The following is a 21,208-nucleotide window of genomic DNA, read 5'->3' as shown; positions in this document are numbered from 1 at the left end:
ACTTACAAGGGGGTTATGTTCCAATATGTCCATCATAAGTTGAGAATATCGTTAAGTGGAAAATGGATTTAATACACCAAACCTACTGAATATCATCGCTTAGCCTAGCCTACCTTAAATATACTCAGAACACTTACATTAGCCTATAGTCAGGCAAGATTATCTAACACAAAGCCTATTTTATAACCAAGTGTTGAGTATCCCATGTAATTGATTGAATACTGTACTGAAAGCGAAAAACAGAATGATTGTAGGGGTTCAGAATGGTCGTTAAGTGTATGGGTTGTTTCCCCTTGTGATTGTGGGGCTGACTGGGAGGTGCAGCTTGCTCAGCATCTACAGAGTATCGGAGTGCACACTGCTAGCCTGGGAAGAGATCAGAATTCAGAATTCAAAGTACGGTTTCTACTGAATGCATATAGCTTTCACAGCACCATAAGGTCAAAAATTTGTAAGTCGAACCATGGTAAATCGGGGACCGTCTGTACTTAAAGGATTAAGTGACTTAGCTAGTGAGAGGCTGATGAGGGTATGAGAATCCTGATTTCCCAGTTCTCCAATGTGCCAACATCCTCACCACTCACTGCTCAGCCTGTCCTACTAGTTTGGAAAATGGTTAAAAAAGGAAAAGTTTATTAATGTTGGAATTGTCAGGAAGATTACTGGGGATTTTCAGCTAATAGTAGTCCTATGGAATTAGAATGCAGGGGACATATTTCAGACAATTTATAGTTTCACTTGGCCCTGAAGTTGAGGACACGAATATAAGAGTTGAGGGGCTATTTTTAGCAGGTTACTTTTAAGCATCCCTGGAGGGGTTGTGAAATAGCCTGTCTACCACAGGATGCTAGGAATTGCTTGCCTAATTTTTTGTTCTGAAGGAAAGGACACAGACCATCTAGGCCAGTAAGTTGGGTCCAAAACCGGACTCATGTTTATTTTACTTAATAAATGTGTTCTTGAATAATATGAGTTGAATTTTGGTTGGTCGAATGCCATTTTTAATGCACCAGGGGTACACATATTTCTTGTAATCCTGCAATGAGTGGCTTTCTAAAACAAAGAATGCTTTGGTAATGTGAACAATTTTCCCTTAATTTATGTTGAATATAACTTTTTTTTTTCCTGAAGGCAGGGAACCCTATGCTCAGTCGCTTGTGTCTTAGAATGTGTTGGCTGGTATAGCCATATTAGTTAATGGTAATGTGGAATATATATGCTGTTAAATTACAGACTAATATAGTCCAAACTCTCACTCCAAAGTCCCAAAGCAAACGACATGGTGAAAGCATATAAATCAGAAGAGGTGGTTTGTGATAAACACCCCACGCCAGGAGGAGTGTAGTTGCAGACCTTGGGTGCTCCTATCCTTATGTTTGGATTGTGGGCCCCATTCCTGCCTCACTGAGATGGCACATGGAAGAGGTGTCTCTTCAGTTACTACAGCCACAGTCCAGAAAATAAGATAGAAACAAGTGAGGGTGCGTGAGACCCCTTTTCACACTAGTACCATTGCATGCTTTGAAAGTATAGTCCAAAATTTCTAGTCCAACCTTAACATTTTTGTTCTTTCTATCAGTTCACATTTGCTCATACATTTTTAAAAATCAATCAGCAGTTGATTTTACAATTGGAATGGCCTTTAGAGTTCATGGAATTTTTGGTGTATGCAGATAATAAGGATTAGCCAGAGAGAAATAGACTCCAGCTTTTAACTTTGGCCAATTTTAGTCAATTTGTCTTAAGATGCTTTGTTTTTTTTAAAAAAAATATTATTCTACATGAAAAGCAGGCAAATATCTTCAATACAAGTGATTTAGTTAATATGCCTGGTAGGATAGGATTCAGAAAAATGAATAATGAATAATCTTGATGCTCTAAGTTGACATTTATCAGTCTTTTAAAGGCCATGACTCTTGCATTGCTTTTAGTTTAGTCTTGGGAAAATAAATGAGAATGCATAGTAAAATGAATAACTTTGCAATCCCAATAATCCCAGTTTTGGAGATCTATACTCTGGAAATAAGAGCACCAGAAACTAAGATATATGTGCTATAATGTTTAGTGTAACACTGCTTACAGAGGCAAAACACTGGGAGCATCTTTAGTGTTCAGCAATAAGGTGAATTAACTATAATATAACTACACTGTGAAGGAGTATGAAACTATTAAAAAGAATAAATTAAATCTGTATTCTTGATCTTGGAGCCAATATATATAACCATGATACACTGTTATGGGGGAAAATCAAATTACAGATTAATTTTTTAATGGAAAAATAGAACCCTACCTGTGTGTGTATGTATGAGATACATTTCTCATAGGTGTGTGCTATCTCAGTGAGAAAGAGGGGTTCCATAATAATATATTTTCTTTATGTGTATCTCTGTATTGTTTGACTTGCTACAATGAGCATTATTGCTTTTTAAGTTTAAATATCTTATAAATTAAAAAACACACAAGCATCCTGTTTTTCTTATTTTGTAAAGGGAAACAAGACCATTCTTCCAAGTGATAATGTAGTTTTTCTGACCACTAAAATATAGATTTAAAAAGAATTTATAGGCATTCAAATACCTATTGAAGCCTCACCATTTAGGTTACTTTTCAGCTGTTTTAGCCCATGCTCTCCTGCATTGATCTCTCACTACCATGTGTTTATTTCCACCAGCCAAGAAGCTTTGGCTGACCTTCTTACTTCCTATGGTTGTATTAAGGAAACAGCACCCACCTCTCAGCTCTGACCCCTCCCCTGCGCTTGCCTTTCAATTTGAGAGTTTTACCACAACATAAATGGATCTACTGCCTTTCACTGATAAGAATGGCAATCACCAAGAAAAACCCTGAGAACAAACACTGCTTGTTTAATTAAAACATGAAGGAAAACTAGAAATGTCCCTACCACTTTTTTATGTGCTTCTAAAAGGGCTTTCTTAGTTTATTCCCTGTGATCTGCAAATAAGAAAACCCTGTAGCAAAATATTAGATCCTCATTCCTTGGCAGGTTCCCACTCTGATTGTGGTTGCCTTTGTGTTTTGCCAGGAAGTCATAAAAAAGAATATCTTATCCAAAGGCTTTCTACACACAAAGAGTATAAGTAAGCCTGAGATGCAGCCAAAAGTTTCAGCAAATAAAGTGCAAGTAAACCATGGCGATATTTAACCAAGTGTATGATAAAGACAGTGATACCTTAGGAAAAGATATGGAAATGGGGTTAGAAGCTCAGGCCTCACAGATTTATTACCTACAGGTGGTGATGGTTGGATTAAAACTTGAGCAAGTAGTTTGGCACTAAAGACTGGAAAACAGTGTGGAGAAAAGCGAACCCTCTTGCACTGGTGGTGGGAATGTAAATTGATACAGCCACTATGGAGAACAGTATGGAGGTTCCTTAAAAAACTACAGATAGAACTACCATACGACCCAGCAATCCCATTACTGGGCATATACCCTGAGAAAACCATAATTCAAAAAGAGTCATGGGGCTTCCCTGGTGGTGCAGTGGTTGAGAGTCCACCTGCCGATGCAGGGGACACGGGTTCGTGCCCCAGTCTGGGAGGATCCCACATGCCGCGGAGCGGCTGGGTCCGTGAGCCATGGCCGCTGAGCCTGCGCGTCTGGAGCCTGTGCTCCGCAACGGGAGAGGCCACAACAGTGAGAGGCCCGCGTACTGCAAAAAAAAAAAAAAAGATGCTAAAAAAAAAAAAAGACTGGAAAACAGGACTTGTAGTCAGCTGTGGGTTTGGATAATATGGTATAATGAAGAGCAAATGTGATTAAGTAGAACATTGACATCGTTTAGAACTATGCACAATTTTGAGCAATTGGATTTGGTATCAAAATATTGTGGCTATTTATAAGTATAACCATGGTGTAAACATAAATTCATTCATTCAGGAAGTGTCCACTGAGCATCATCCTGCAGTTCAGGCCAGTGGGCTGTGGTGTGAACCCAGGACAGCTTAGCTGACTCAGAAGGAGGCCAGTGTCTAACAGGAGCAAAACAGCAATGAGAGGATGGGGAGAAGTGAGGCCGAGGGGGCCTATAGTTTGCATATGAGAATTAGAGGGTTCGGAGTTTCTCTCTACTCTTTTCCTATGATTCCTAGGAAGATCAAATTGTGCCCCACCTCTTGCACTTAGCTATCACACATTTCAAGAAAAAAAATAAATTTAAATATTTTCTTTGCCTCATTTATCACTGAATCAGATTTGTATTTTATGCTTTGAAATAGCAATGATGCTGACCCTTAAATAGAAAGGAAACCGTAAATCTGAAAACTCCCCTCCTATTATTTTCTACACACTAAATGATTCTCAGAAAAATGCACAGAGGTGGCCTCAGGGATTTTATTTATTTATTTATTTATTTATTACTCTAAGCAGCCTTTTTCAAGAACTAAAATAATTGTGGAAACAGCAGTGGCATTTTAGAAGATTTAGATTTAGTTTAACTTTACCACGAGTCTGTGGTTTCTAGGGGTGAGATCTTCAAAGACCGATGAAATTTGCTGTCAAGTCAGGGTTTTGAAATAAAACTATTGGGGGAAAAGTTATTATGTAAGTAATTATGCTAAGTAAGGTGTTTTATGCCGTGAACGCGTAATTCTCCTTCCTGGGTTATTGAATACAGCTTCAGCTAGAAATCTAGCGTAGTCTAAGAAGCTATGCTAAGAAGTCTAAGAAGCTTAGATGGAGGGAAAAATGTTGCCATAAAGATAAATTTAAATGAATTAGATTGAATAAATGCAACTATACTAATATGTAATGTGTTTTTAAGAAGTAAATGAAATTTTATAAAAAAGGAAGAAGAAAAGAGAAGAGATAGGCAGGAAAAAGAAAGAGACTGAAAGTGGAAGCCTATTTTTAATCTGGACTGATTTGTCCAGAAATTTGCGAGTTTCTTCAGGGGTGGTGCATAAAAGGGAGGCGTAGAGGATGGGGTGTGAGGGTATCTTCTGCTGAGGCATCCTCTGGTGAAGACTGTCCTCCTTATTCATTCTCCTCTGTATTTTTCTACAGCCGGTCTCCAATTTATGAAAGGCTTCGGTTCCAAAGTTTCACTTCTGAATCAGTTATTTGGAACTCAAGATGTTTTTAACGCATAGAAGCAGTATCCACAGAAGCAATGTTATAAATGCCACTCAGTCTACCAGGCCACCTCACGACTACTTAACCAATATCACTGGCTGAAACAGCGTACATTTGCAATGGATAATAGCAGCAAACTACTGTGGTGATGCCAGTAGTTAGCCCCCAAAGTGCAATACAATTGACTTGGCTGTTGTGCTTGAGGATAAGCAGGTTTAACTAGAAAAGGACAAGCAAGTCTACGAAAACTTCTATGACTACTAAATCATTTTGTGGGGTAAATGTGCAGGGTTTGGAGTCAGACAGGCAGTCACAACCAAATGTCTCCTTTGCTGCTTACTAGCTGTGGGCAGGCTAGTTAATCTCATTAAAGGTCATCTGGGGATAATAACAGCATCTCCATAGAGCATTGCTGTGAGAATTAAAGGAGCATTTTGCAAAGATGTTAGCTTGTTATATACTATTAACAATATTTTAATATAGTATAATATCGGTTAGGCCAAAAAGTTTGTGCGGGTTTTTCTGTATGATGAAAAACCTGAACGAACTTTTTGGCCAACCCAATACTGATAGATACTGATTGTTATGATATATAATTATCATTATTCCTATATATGGCTTTCTACATGTTCCACTTTTCTTCCAGAGACATTATAAGCCTTGAGAGCAGAGATTTTTGTCACGTACTTTGGTGAATCCCTAAATGCAATGCACATTAAACACAAGACACTGTATTTTCTCATTTATTGACAATGATTTACTTTGTTCAAGGGCTTTGGAGATTAAAAGCTCTACTCTGATTCTTTCACAATTTTTTTCTTTCTATTTGTTACAGGCATGTAGCCAGCACAGCTCTTATAATTGATGGTGATTTGGTATTTATTTTGGTTCACACATGGTTCAAGGGGTAGAAAAAGGGAAGAACAAGAGGGGTAGAGAAAATTCCCCATGATTTTTAGACAAATGTTGGACAAAAAAGAGACAGAGAGAAAGGACCCCAAAAGTATATGTATCTGAGAAAGAAATGATCAGGTAGAATTTACTGAATTCAAAAAATAAGAGAGTAATGTTGCCTACAATGTCCCCTGAAAAGAAGGTGGGAGTGGGGATGCAGCATGGAATTAGTACCTCAAGTTGACCAGCAGGTGGTGTGTCACCAACTTGGAGCAGCTTGTTTGGAGTTTGGCACAAAGTAGATGGCTGGCTGGGCAGCTTTAGGAGGGGGCAGCTGGCAGGGCTTGGTTCATGCTACCTGATCATGCGTGCATGGGATGGATACCATTTGGGAAATTCTGCTTATGGGAATGCCTCTGATGGGCACAAAGGCCCATCAGGACGTCTCTGAGAAACTGAATCCAAGGTGTTCAAGCCAGACCGCATTTCCCTCTTCTTCCTGCATCCTTTGAACCTGGTAGTTCCACCACTTCAGTGATTTGCAATATTTATTGCATCCAGGACCAGCAGTTTAGAGAATAGAGACTTAGTTGAGAGGAAGTGTCTGGCTTTGTTAATGGATGGTGAGGCTTTCCTGGTCTTGGTCCTTTTTTCTTGATCATATTTCTTGTCAATGGCTTTCTCTTTGCGTAGATGATTAAAGTACTTACGTAGAGTTATAGGTCTATATCTTTTTCCTTTTTTTTTTTTTTTTTTTTTTTGTGGTACGCGGGCCTCTCACTGCGTGGCCCCTCCCGTTGCGGAGCACAGGCTCCGGACGCGCAGGCTCAGCGGCCATGGCTCACGGGCCCAGCCGCTCTGCGGCATGTGGGATCCTCCCGGACCTGGGCACGAACCCGTGTCCCCTACATCAGCAGGCGGACTCTCAACCACTGCACCACCAGGGAAGCCCTATATCTTTTTTCTTATATAAAAAAGATCTCATTTGAAAATGAACAACTGATACACATTTGTCATGGAAACAGTAGAAAAAAAGCTGATAAGCATAAAGAAGGGGGGAAAATTGCATGTGACCCCAACTCCCAAAGATAACCACTATTAAAAATTTGATATCTAAAGTTTCAGACTTCTACATGTTCACATCTTTTCTTAGAAAAATGAAATCATACTGAATAAATTGTTTTGTAACTTGTGTTTTTCACTTAATCTATGCCAAATATTTTTCCACGTTAATATATTTCAACATTATTTTATAATGATTCCATAGTGCTACCTCTTATGAATGTGTTATGATTTATTCTACTACTTCTGGCACATAGATTGTTTCAAATTTTTCGCTAGTATAAACAATGCTGTGAGAAACACCATTATATATGAAAATCCATATTATATTTTTGGGATATATCTCTAGAACAGGAACTGAAGAATTAAATATTATACATATTTTTTAAAGTTTTGCTACATATTACAAAATTATCTTCCTCAAATGTTGTAACAATTTATACTCTTGCCAGCAGACTATGTTAGTGCCATTTTCCAGACCTCCCGCCAACATTGGGAAGTATCAATTTTCGATCTTTGTCAAGCTTATAGGTAATAAATGGTATCCTATTATTGTCTAATTTGTACTCATTTTTAGGAAACTGAGTATTTTTCAGATGTATATTGGTCATTTATATTTCTTCCCTTGTGAACTTTTTATAATATCCTTTGCCTAGTTGTTAATTACAAATGCTATTCATATGTTAAGGCTCTTAAACCTTTAACATAAAGGTTTCATTTTTTAATCTCATTTTGTCATTTGTGATTTAATTTTGGCTATGGTGGGATTATTTCTGACATACACAAATTTTACATTTTATTCATTTAAATAGTAATTTTTTCTTTATGGTTTCTGCTTTTATGATCATAGAATAATTTTCATGATAAAAATATTTAATCATGATTAAATATTTCTTCTTCATTTTCTTCAAGTTTGTGGTTTTATTCTCACATTTTACTCTTCGGTTCACTAGGCATTTACTTTGTGTATGATGTGAGGTAATAATGGATCTTTATGTTTCCTAATAATTAACTATTCAAAAAGTTACTGAATAATTTTTCCCCACTGGGTTTAAATACTGTATTTAACAAATAAACATTTTATTATAGTACTTGTATTTATATTTCTGGGCTTTCTGTTCTGTTCTATTGCTCTGCCTCTCTTGGCATCAGTATCAATCTTCTAATTCTTGATTTTTTTAGCCTATTTAATACCTAGGACCACTCCCCTGTTGTTTTCTAAAAATTTCTTTACCATTCTGTTTTTTATTCTTTCAGATAAACTTCAGGATTTCTTTTTTAAGCAGTTCAAAAAACCTCTTTGGGATTTTAACCAAAAATTAATTATGTTTATAAATTAAATAGGGGAGAATTGACATCTTGACAATGTTGAGTCTTCCAGTCCCAGAAAACTGTATAACTCTCCATTTATTGAAATATTTTCTATTTTCTCAATAGAGTTTTATAAAATTTTTAAATTTGTTATTCACTTTTTTTTGTCATTCCTAGAAATTTTGTTGTTGTTGTTACTATTATGAATGAGGTTTTTTTTCCCCCATTATGTTTCCTATCAGGTTTTGGCTGTTATGTGGAAAATTCTATTAATTTCATGTATTTATTTTTTAACTGTTCACCCCACTGATATTTCCAATTATTTAAAAAGTTGATTCTGTTGAGTAAATGATTATAACAAATACAAGCTGGGTAATTTTGTCTCCTGCTCTCTCATAATTCTTTTTTAGCTTCTTTTTCTTATCTGGTCCAGAATAGTATGCTAAATGATGGTAGTGACAATGAGCATCCTTTTCTTGTTTGTTTCTGATTTTAATGTTAATACTTCTAGTATTACACCTTTAGGTATGATGCCTGTGTTTGGTTTGAGATACACAATCTTTACCATGCTAAGAAAAATTCTCCTATTTTATTTTTTAAAAATTGATATTTAATTTTATCAAAAGACTTAAGATTACCTATTGTGCTAAACTGAAAGCTTTTTTCCATTGATATACTTATGTTACTATGCTAGTGCATTCTTTAATATTGAGTTTTTTTTTTTCATCTTAAGAGTAAACTATGTTTATACAGGAGGTTAGTCTGTGGTTTCCTTTATTATGTTTTATCAGTTTGTTTGTTTAAGTCAAGGGTATTATGTTAGCTTTCTGTTAGTTTTGTCCACTTGAACATTTTATATAGCCTGGGAATTATCTGTGGCTTCAAGCCCCAAGAGAACTTGATTGTGTAAGTAATTTGGACCAAAAAGTTTTCTTGGAAACAAGTTCTCAATAACTTTTGCTTTTTTCCATGATTATTGAGCTATTGTTTTTCAGGTTCTTTTTGAGTCAGTTTGCCTCTAATTAACTGTTTTGGCTTTGTGCACACTTTTTGGTATGTGGTGTTCTCATTATTGAATTCTTCTAAGCATTCTATAGATGTTTTTTTCTTCTTTACCAGTCAATGATTTTTTTAAAGAAGAGTTATAAAAATTTTCCAAGAGCTTGGCTCCTTTCTAACTTACACTTTTGTAATTGTTTTATAGTTTTACTATAGCATGGTCATAGAATGTGGACAAAATAATTTCTTTTGGGGGGAAATTGCTTAGGATGGTTTGATGACCTAATATAAAATGTTTTTGCACACTTTAAAAATTATCTTTTCTTAAAGGAGTAGGCAGAAAATCCTTCTCTTTAATCATTCATTTATTCATTCAGCATGGTTTCAGCCACGTGTCTCCTATATGTCAGGCATTGTGTTAGGCGTTGCAGGCTATAAAATGAATAAGTCATACGCTATTTCTAAGGTAGTCAACGTTTAGATGCAACATAGACACATGAAGACCTAATTATAATACAGAGTGAGAAATGCAACAGCAGCAGAAAATACAAGAGAAAAATTCAAGCCCAGTCATAGGTTCTGGGAATATGAAGGTACCAAAGACACCACCATGGTCCCTGAGAGGCTTTCATTCTAAAAGTGTAAAAATAAATAAATAAATTGAAGGCAGAGACAGGCTTTTGGAGGCAAAGCGACTAATTAGGAAACCACTATAGTCATTCAGTAATAAATTAAGACATATGAGAGATGTAAGAAAACACGAAGAAAAGTGGGGATTTTCACACTTAAGGGGCAAGTAGAAGAAAAGTCCATATAGGAGGCTGAAGGAGGTAGGAGTAAAATTCTACGGTAGTCTCAGGAGAACATTTGAAACAGTTGGGTCAAATGCAGCTGAGAAGTCGAGTAAAATAAAAGCAGAGCCAATAGCCTTGGTGGTTGGTGACTTGCGGAAGGCAGTTTCACTGAAATGGATGGCAGGAGCCAGACTGTAAGCAGGTTGAGACTTAACTGGGATGCGAGATGATGGAGACATGGAGTATTTCCCCAGAAGCTTAGTTGTGAAGGGAATGAGTGGGTTAGGGCAGGAATTAAAGAAGCAAAGGATCCCTTTTTTAGGAAATAGAAAACCGTGAGCATATTTAGATAATTAGGAGGATGAGCAGACAGGGAATGAAGGCACGGCTGTTGGCAAAAACATCCTAAACATTCAGGAGTTGCAGAATTAGACACAAACCCAGGGGGTGGATGGCCTCTGATCGGAGGAGGGCGACTTTTTTTAAGTTGAAGGAAATGATTGGTACCTGTAGACAGTATGGGCAGGGAGGTGGGATCTCCCCATTTCTTCACGAGGCTGGAAGGTGTCATTGTAGAACCTTCTATTACATTCCTGGACCCGGGAAGTTCCCGGGTCTTGGTCTGCAGTTGACAGTTTGCTTCCTAGGTATGATTCAGGATCCATCCCTTCCTCTCTGCCAAAAGGAGAAAGGCATTTCTGTGTTTACCGTTTCCTGAGTTTGTTTTTTTTTCTATTGGTTATTGAAGGGTTTCTCTCTTTTGCTAACGATGTGGTATGCAATAGATCCTCAGAACAATGAACAAGTCAATTGCAAATAAAGTAACTGATGGATGTCATAAGGTCACAAAAGTTTCTGTAGTTACAAAGTAAAAATAAATCAAAGTAATATTTTAAATCTTCAATAGGCCTCCTTTTCTGTTTCTGATTAATGATTGTCATATCAACATACAAGGAAAAAATGTTTATGAAGCTGACATGTATTTTAGCACATTGTATGTTGATGTCTTATTTCTATTACTAACTTTGAACCCTTAAAAAGGGATACAGTTTGAAGCTTGTAAAAAAAATTTCATTTGTACTTTGGGCTCTCACATGATGTTAACAAGTGAATCCCCTGAAAGACTGGTAAGACTGAGGGGTTTTTAGTCCTTTGCTGTTATTCTGGAAAAATAGTCTATCTTCCGTATGGAGGGAAACTTCTGGTTTGATTAACACTGTAAATAATTATGAGACAAAATTGAGATATGAAAAATTGCCCACACAGGCTCTTCTATTGAGTAAGATCTCACTTATTAAAAATCAAAGTTGAAAGTTTAACAGGCTCATTATGGTTCAGAAATCCCCTGGGACATTTTAACCTTTTAAAATCTTTTTTGGATGTTCAGTTTGCCCAAAGGGCTTACTCTCTCTGTCATATCTCCACTCTACCCTGCTTGGGCACTGATTTGGGGAAGTGTCACTCTTACTACACCAAGAGGTCAGATACCCAAGGTTAGATACCACCCAAAGTCAGATAGTTTAAGGGCTTTCTTTGGAGAGAGGGACGAATAGGAAGTGGGGGGTGAAGGGGTTGGGAAGAGCAGCCCAGGTGAGAAGCATGAATTCAACAAAGCATTCATGATGGTTTGCCACTTTTGTGAGCAACACAGGAAACAGCAGGCTGGTCCCATTTCCTAGCATACCAAAGGGGGCAGCAGCACATCTGTAAAGTGCTTTGTAAATTTCTATAATTTCTGTTTCCACTCTCATTCCCTGGCTGGTAATTTCAACAGTGCCCCCAAATGTTGACACAATCCAACAGATAACTATGCGGAAGTTTGGTCTTCGGCTGCCTGAAATCATTTCCATTAGCTCTTTAGATAAAGCTGCGTTTTTGATATTCCTCATTAACCCCACACACATCTGGCCCTCAGCATCACTGGGCACAGCAGCCCTGTCCTTTGAAACTAAACCTAAGCATCCTTAGGCTGCTAGTCTGCCCTCCTCAGAAGAGTCCACTTAGTCCGTGGCTCTTCCAACAAACTGGAGGCTGGGATGCTGAGAAAACGAAACCAAGATGGAGCAAAGTAAGTGGCAGATTGATGTAGTCTAGGGGCACCTGGAAAGAAGAGCTGCTGCCACCTGCTGTACTGCCTGGGGTTCCTTCTTCCTGCTGTTCACGTGTCCCAATGAAAACCTGCGGGAGATAAGAGAGCAGACGGACTGCCAGCCCATCCCTCCCAACACCCTCCCCAATACAAACACATCAACTTTCCACTTGCAGTGACCTGCTCTCCAGGGTGACCTAACAGCTGTTTGGGTTTTGTCACTAAAAGAAAACAAATTATGGAATGTACTGCTTTACAGGCTAATGAAATGGCTGAGCCAGCACAAGGGTTACGAGAAGGTTTGTGAATTAGGAGAATAATGATATTCAGTTTCTGACCTCCTGGCATGCAGCGGCATTTATCAGGAGGTGCATGTGACTGGTTAAGACACAGAGCCCCAGCATGAAGGAAACAGCTGCTCGCAGAGTGCTCTGGCACTTGGCAGCTGAACAGGCAGGGTGCTGATGTGAGGAATACCGCGCCCAACCGCCCCAGTAAGTAACTGGAGAACTTTCTTCTGTGTGCGTGTGCGTGTGCGTGGTGTGTGTGTGTGTGTGCGTGCGTGCGTGTGCACACGTGTTTTGCAAGCCACTGACAATTTTTAATTTTTATTTCCTTCTGGCACTAAAGGAGGTATTTTATTTGTTCCTGTTCCTAATAACCATTTGTCTTTTTACTGATTTTTTTTTTTTTTTTAGAAACTGTTCTTTTCAGCAATGTTGTTTTCTAACTTTAAGGATTAGTGAGGCATATTGCTTGATTCCTATCTAGGAAACAGCGAGTTTATTTCCTGGTATTCGGAATTTTTATGGTCCATGGTGTTTAGGTTCAAAGCCAAGATTCAGGTTACGAAGTAGAGACTATTGAAGTGAGTTGATGACTAGATTTGATTTTAGTCAGTTTTATCACTGAAACTTTTTTTCTTTTAACCATTGAAAATGTTTTTTGAGAAATAGCTTGTGAATCAATTGTAGGTCTGACTGGACCATTCCTGGTCAATTTTGAAGACTGTCTCATTTAACTATGTGTAAAAATCTGCAATACAGAAAGCTAACAAAATATTTAGATTAGCAATTATATTTAGATTTTAGGCATGCTTTCTAATTCTTTGAAAGATATACTTTATAATTCTTTTCTTCTCATCTTCATTACTTTACAGCTTTTCTAACTCACTTTCATCACTTTACAGCTAACATTTTTAGTTGTCCCTGGTCTTCCTTCTTTTAGATACGGGAAAGCTCATGTTTTTATGATGGGCAGAGTCTTCCTTCCTTGTTTATGACCTGGATCATGAAAGTGTTGTCTGAAGCCAATTATCAGCTCTAGGGTGTGTGTGTGGGGGGGTGTCCTGGCATCCAAAACTGAGAGGACTTGTTCTTTCTTTGGTTCATTCGGCAGTCATGGAGCTTTCTCTTGGGAAAGCAGCGAAGCAGGCACAACCCTGGAACAAAGCTGTTGTTCACAGGCTTTTGTCCTTCCATGGTTGTCACCAGACAGAATGTTTAAGAAGAAAGGAAAAGGGGAAAGGGAGAGGGCAGAGCCCTGCATCAATGATATGAACCTCTGAAAGCGACAGGCCTCTGAATCAGACCAATGGGGGCAGGTAACCAAACAAGTTCGTTTTTCTGGACTGCCTGGACATTAAAGAGGGGGGCAGAGAGTGGTGTTTTGATTTGAATTCTGGCCAAACAGTTATTTTGCTTGTGAGAAACCCAGGGTACCCTGAAGTGTGCTTGTTTCCCCAAGTGACTGACAGATGGTCACACAGGCTCAAGCTATACAGTTTGCTTGCAATTTCTGCCTGCTACACGGAGGGAGCACTGCTCTCCCTGCACCCCTGCCACCTCTCCTCGTATATGGAGGATGGATTGAAAATGACACGCTGGTTCTATCCAAGTTTCCCTCAGCATGGTTGGTCTTGAGTTGCCACATCAGCCAAAGATCTGGGATGGAAGCAGATTCAGATGCCTGGCTAGTCTGGCATTGGGAGGTTTTTCTCCTTCTTTCCCTTAAAATGTAGGATTCACAAAACCTAGAATGTCCAATGAGAAAATAATATTTGCAACTCTTGTTCCTCTTTATGCCAGTTGGGTGAGGTCCTTGGGTCAGCCTGTGGCCACGTGGCCAGTGAGTTCCCTGTCTGACTGCAGGGCACCGGCTGCCCAAGGGGCCATTCTTTAGGGAGTTTGCTTCTGGTATAGTTAGTTTCCCTTTTTCTGAAGGCTGATAGTGGAAAGGAACTCTCAGGTGAAATTGTGTCTCCAGAATCAGAGTCACACACCATAAAACCGAGAGGGTCTTAATGGCAATCTGAGTATCCTTTGAATTATAAAGAGTGTTGCATTTTTGAAAGCCCACAGATTATTTTGAAAAACCCAATGATATCTTGACTTTCAAAATATTAATATCAGAATAACAGAGATAATTATTTTACATGCAGATAGTATGTCCATAGAACCAAAGCTTTTAATTCTAGGATAGGAATTATAGAACATGCAACTTAATACCTTCACTTCAAAGATGAGGAAGTTGTAGAACATTTTTCTGGGTCCCAGTGCTAGTGAGTGGTAGAGCTTGAAAAGAGCTCAAGGCTTCTGCTACTACTACCATCATAATATTAACAGTAATAGTTATAACTTACATTTACTGTGCACTTTGCCAAATGATGTGCTGTACAAGTGTATTTATATTCATATAATCCTCACAGCAAGTCTATGTGCTTTATATAATTATTACAGTTTTATAGCTAGAGAAACTGAAGTTCAGAGACTGTAGCCACTCAGCTATACATGACACAGGCAGAAGTGACACCGAGATCAGACTCCAGAACCTGCACACATTAAACAAATAAAAGTGGAGCTCATATGCTAATCTCACACATTGAAGCTTAAAAGCTCATGAAATGCAAATGAGACTATTTCAGCACAATACAATTAGACACACAATGTGTGTTACGGCCCTTTCGAACTCTCCATGGCAGGAAGGGTGAGGTTTCCCCTTGGGACAGTCCAAGCCCAGGCTATGTAGCAGCACTGACCCGCAGCGTGTTTTTCTCCAGTGAGAGTAGTTCACTGATGGCCCTCACATTGGTCAGAACAGCAATTGAGAGCTTTTTTATTTCCCAAGAATGCACTGCTCTCGCTGCCCCTGCTGGCCTTTGCCTCGTTTTTTCCTGTCACTCCTTTCCTTTGGAGGACAGCCACTCCACCCATGCCCCACCCCAAACAGCTGGCTTAGTGGTGATAACACTAGTGTCAGTCCTGTTCATTGTGTGATTCAACCTGGAAGGTTGGTTGTCCAAAGAGGTTGTTGTTGTTTAGGACTTAGAAGCCATGCAATCCTTCCCTCTCTTTGCTCCGTTTGTTCCTGGCTGTGAGAGAGGGTCGCTGGCCAGGGGACGGGGTGGGGGTGGGGGGGGGGGTGGGGGGGGGGGGGGGGTGGGGGGAGGTGGGGGAGAGGAGAGATGTGCTTTTCTCTGCTGACTGGGAGGCTACCTGCACCTGCATTTTTCTGGGTGCACACTCCTCCCCCCACCTGCCCCATAGCTGAAGACTGACCTTCTCACTTGTGGGCCATGAACCTGTGGCTTGCCTGGGTCATCAACCAGAGACAGAGCCCTGAGAAAAACCTACTTCTCAAACTCTTCTAAAAATTTAATTTAACTCTCTGTATTCCTCCATGTGGTTAAATGTCAAAATGAGGGCTGGCGATGAGAAAGAGCACTGAGTAAGTAGCAGAACTTTTGGTTAATCAGGAGGAAAGTTTAGTAAGCAGAGCATTCAGGCATGTCTTTGAGAAAGTCTTCAATGTTTTTTCAAGGCTGTTATAACAAGATTACACATTTTGAAGACCAAGCTCTTTGTAAAAAGAAGAGGGAATTTTTCATCTACTTCTCACCTGCCTGTTGCTTCTAAACCTAAGCCCAATTCAAGAGCAGCCAGCAATACAGTCTGCTAACCCAAAGCCACTGGAAATTACCTCCAATTCTTAGCAATTGGTGTGCTGCGGTGGGTGTTATGTGGGGACTTGTGAGATGGATTCAGAATCGCAGCAGAATCCACAAGTCATACTCCAGACCTGGTTTGAAGTAAAATAAAGTGATTATTTTCGTGGGATCTTTTATAAGGAAACAAATTTTGTGATGCAGTGCTTGTTTTATTTATTTATTTTTTTTGCCAGCTCGTGTTCCAAAGAACCTGTTCCCAAAGAGTTAACTCCCTTGGGTCTCACTTTCTCTTTGTACTGGTTGCTCATGCGCCCCCGCTGGAGTTGTTTAGCTGTTTGTGTGTCACATTCCCATTGTTTTATGGATTTGAAAGTTTGGGTTTCTTGCTTTCAAATGATCACAGTAGGGTACCTCTGGAGTCTGCGGTGTGTATCTGAGTTCGCTGTGCTTTCATCTTTTTTGAGCCCATCAACTCTATCGAGAAGACAAACTCCTGCATTTTTATGGAACTCTTCCAGTATTAGACACTTTTTTGCACGTTGCCACAATCCTATGAAAGAGAGGAGACACTGTTACCATTGTTTACAGTGAGGAAACTGAGAATGAGAGAAAGTGAGTGACTTATCCATGGTCATGGGACCAAGCCCAACTAAATCCCCAGTTTTCAGATTCTGAATAATATCCACGGAATTGTTCTTTGTGATCATAGGGCTATGATTTGTGTTATCTTCTCATGGGTGAAAGGTAAATGGATGATTGATTCATGATGTGCCATCTCACACATGTCAATGATGATGTTTCCAAAGCCTTTGGATATTTGGCTTCAGAAACAGGGTCAGCTTAGTTACAGACACAATAATATTTGCTTTGGTAATATTTGTGAAGGAACTTAGTGGTCATTTTCCTACCCTGCAGGCCCAATGTGGTTAAGTTGGAGTCATATCGACCTTGGCATGATGTAACATTCAGCTTTTAGAAGGGATCTTGTTGTTTTTTGAGATTAAAAAGTATAGTCTGATGTCCACTATGCACTCCCCTTACCCAACAAAACCATCAGCATTCTTGGAAGTTCTGCCTGGTTTAGTACCCTTATTCCCATGGGAAAATAGTGTACTCTGACCACCAGGAAGAGAGTCCCTGCCACCATTTCCCTCTGCAAAGTTATCTGCCCACAACTGAGAGAGTCTTAGCTTGCTAGACTAGTTGAGAATCTTCACTACTAGTCAATTTTCTGTTATAGCAATCCAGTCCATTGTATAACAGCATAATCAGTACATTGGCAAGGTCCTAAAAATGACAGGGTGTGTTGCCTGATGATTTTACAGTGCAGCTGCACGTTACGATGGCTAGGGCTTAGAGGCAGAGGATGGGCGAAACAAGTGAACAGCTTTATCACAATAACAGCTATTATGTTTTTTCTTTCTAAAGTAGCTTTTTAAAAATATGCATGTGAAAAATATCCTTCTTCAAATTTAAAAACTCCTGAATAATATTTAATTCATAAAATGACTCAAAGAGCATTTTTCCTTAGTGATTACAGTGTAATAATCAGAACTTTCTGCGCCTGTCAAAGAAAAAAAAAAAAGAAAAGAAAAAGATGAAATAGTGGGTTAAAGGCTTACCTTCCTGTGTTATAGTCTGTGGAACCTGAAGTAATATAAACTTAATGCCCCTATTGTAAGTGGAAAATTCAACTCAATATATGAATGACTTACACTGCAAATATCCCAACATCTTTTAGGTTTCTCTGTGATCAAACTGGTAATTTTGTTTTCTGAAGCCTTCTCTATTTGCCAGTTGCTGCCCTATCTTTGCACTTCACTTAGTGTTGGTTTAGGTGAACCTGTCCCTACCTCACAAAATGTTCCAAGACCCTTGCATAGATCATTATGCCATTGGCTTACTTTAGTATTATAAGCGTACTCAGAGTTTCGTCTTTGAATGTGTTCCAGGTACAATGTTTGATCGAGAACTAATAAGGAGGGAAAATATCAATAACATGGAAAGATTAAGTTCATAGTTAATCACAGAATTTCATTTTAGTCACCACTTTGCTGATGCTTAATTGTTGCAAAAGTCACAGACAAGTAACTACATTGGAATGTGTCTAAGTGATTTTAATTGCTTCTCTTTTCCCCCTCTGAGGTATTTGTGGCAGAGACTTTAGCAATTGATGAGCTGGCTAAATGGAAGGAGAACTCAGGCAAAGGGTCCATCAATCAGCCATGGAATCAGACTCCATAGTTTTTAAAAACAGAAAAGAAAAAGGGACTATTTAGTCACTCCTCTGATTTGTTTTGAGAAAGTAATATTTTTCCTGTCATCCAACAACTCAAAATGGGCTGAACCAAGTTTCCTTAGAGTCTTTTACTTAAGTTCACTTTGGGAATGTTCCACCTAGGGATTCCTTTTTAGGAATTGACACACTGTAAAACCACCCTGGTTTTGCAGAACTCTTTAGACCTAGGATCAAGGAGCTAGGAAGGACTAATGTTGTTTTCCAGCCACACTAACAACTTGCCCTGTAACTATGAAGAATGAACGTTCCCAAATCTCTAGTTAATATAGATTTCTGGAGCTCATAAACTATGCAAGAATTTAAAACAGTCTTAAAATAGAAGAACTGAGTATAATTTCCATATTTGGTTCTAGAAAACTAATACCATGAGTTCAATTTGACTAAACTTTGGATTCTGCTCCACTTAACAGTTCTGCTTTTTAGAAGCAGATAGAATTTCATTTATGCATGGAACGACTGCCATTCAAAATCCTATAAGTTGACAGAATATTTTAGAGATCGCTATTTTTTTATGGCTAGGACAGAGCTCAATGTGAATGGTGGTGCTCGAGATTTCTCTGTGGTCTCTTTCTGTCCCCGGTCACATCACTCTGATTTTAAGATGAATCTGTCTCTTTCTATTTTCCTTCTGTAGTAGGCATTTAAACTGAATCTGCTGCTGGGAGAGGAAAGAAACTGGTGTTTATTTTTACAACACCCAGTGGCAGACGCTACTGTGACACTTACAGAAGAAAAACTAAATTTCAGGGAGAATGAGGGCCTTGCCCAAGGTCACAAGGCAGTGAGTAGTAAAGCCAGAATTCTGGCCCTGGTCTTCATAGAAGCAAAGTGCATGCCTTTTCTATTCTATCACACTGTCTATATCATTATGTTTATGTTAAAAACTGATGCTCACTATGGAAAAGGCAGCCATTCTGTGGAGTCTGGATTCTGCTGTTCTTGTCATGCCCAATGCATAGCGATATCCATTAGAAGCATGCTGCAAGACAAAGAAACATACTAGGAATCTGGATTCAAGATTGGATTCTGCAGTATCATCCTGTTTCCATTGTTGAGGTGTTCCCTCAACTGTGGTGCTCTGTACACTGGCCAGGGCACCCCTGCAGAGCTAAGCCTCTGGCAACACTCAAAAATTATTATACTGTCTCAGATGATGACAGGTATAAAAAAGATCATGACTCTAGGACCTGGCTGATTAACCAGCAGTGACAGTTTTCTTTACATTATGTTTGGTTTTTACAAGAAATGACACAATATTGGCACCAAGATGGCAATTACATTCATTCCATGAATTGATTCTTGGGACCATAGTTACCAGTAGATAGAAGGGCTGAGCAGAACTTGAAGCAGGACCAGTGGAACATATTTCACCTTATTTTATTTCTCCATGTTTTAGAAGAAATACTTTCAAACTCTTTGGAAGATGCAAGAACTTTGATTGACTTAAGCCACTGATGGTGTTATTGTGTAAGAATTAAGGCTTTATCTTTTTAGCTACAAGGATGACTGAGTAGCATGCATAGCATGTCATTTTATGACATGCATAAAATTCTGCAACTATTTGGAATACTGTCTCACATCAAGTTTGTGGAAGAGGCTAAGATATTTGAAAAATGGTTTAGCGTTGTAATCCTCATATTTGGAAACTTCACTCAACCAGAAGTTATCAAAACCTCACTAAGTACATTCTAGTTTATGGGACCTCTTACATGGAAGTCAGAATTCACATTTGGGTGACAAAAGTAAAAGAAAAATCCAAACTATATTTTCCTATGATTCATTTGGCAAGCATTTTTAAACATATGCTTTGCACTGCATATTGCACAAACATAAATAATGGCACAGACTTTACAGGACATTACCACTTAGTTAAGCACATTGATATTTTAAAAAATTATTACATCAAACATCTTACAAATATTTTTCTATAAACGAGGTTTGTACAGTGTTCTATAGATGTCTGGGGAAAGGAGATGACTATATTAGGGTGAGTCAGGGAAGGTTCCTTAGGGTTGGTGACATTTGAACTGGGTATAAAAGGATAAGTAGTCATTGTTCAAGAAGAAAAAACTATATTTTGAAAGATTCCTTTCCAGAAGTAACATGTAACTTGGTAGAGCTGAATCATAGGGTACATGTTGGAGGAGGAACTGGATAAAAGGCTCAAAGATAAGGTAGTTCCAGATGGTTAAGGGTACTGTTTGCCCTTCTGAAGCATTTAGATATTTTTGAGAACAATTTAAAGTTAAAAAATATTTTTATTATAGAAAATTTCCAACATACACAAAAGTAGGTAAAATTATATAATGAGACCCCATGTGTTCATTACCTGACCTTAACAATTTTCAATAGCCAATCTTGTTTCATTTATATCCCCACCCATGTTCTCTCTGTCCCATATTAGTTTTGAAACAAATGCCAGAAATTTCATCATTCTACCTGTAAATATTTTAGTATACATTTCTAAAAGATAAGTTCTCTTTTGAAAAATCCATAGTACCATTAATAAATGTAAAATAATTAACAATAGTTCTTAATGATTATTGAAGCTTGTCAAGTAAAGGAGTGATATGAATATATTTGCATTTTGGAAAGAAAACTCTGGAGGCAATGAGGAAGACAGGTTGGAGAGAAAAAATGCCAAAGACCAATAGACGACTCCAGAGATGAATATGAATCAAGCCAGTGGTGAGGATGGAAGAATTTTCAGAATGTTTAAAAA

General features: G+C 38.5%; 1 protein-coding gene across 2 annotated transcripts in view; it reads left to right on the top strand.

Moving 5' to 3' along the window:
• The window catches only part of RASGRP3 (RAS guanyl releasing protein 3), a 104,003-nt gene that overhangs the window by 15,055 nt on the left and 67,740 nt on the right, over window positions 1-21,208 (top strand). Inside the window, exon 2 of one of the 2 annotated variants that reach the window (XM_027113412.1) lies at window positions 12,501-12,735. The exons of the other annotated variant lie outside the window; for it this stretch is intronic. The gene's annotated coding sequence lies outside the window, so the exon portion shown is untranslated. The remainder of the gene's footprint in view (window positions 1-12,500; window positions 12,736-21,208) is intronic. 2 annotated transcript variants of the gene reach the window in all.

This window comes from Aethalodelphis obliquidens, unplaced genomic scaffold, assembly GCF_003676395.1.
Source record: "Aethalodelphis obliquidens isolate GAN/ISIS:26980383/991018 unplaced genomic scaffold, ASM367639v1 scaffold12, whole genome shotgun sequence".
NCBI lineage: Eukaryota > Metazoa > Chordata > Mammalia > Artiodactyla > Delphinidae > Aethalodelphis > Aethalodelphis obliquidens.
Note: the sequence above shows the minus strand (reverse complement) of the source record. Positions and strands in the feature narration are given on the sequence as shown.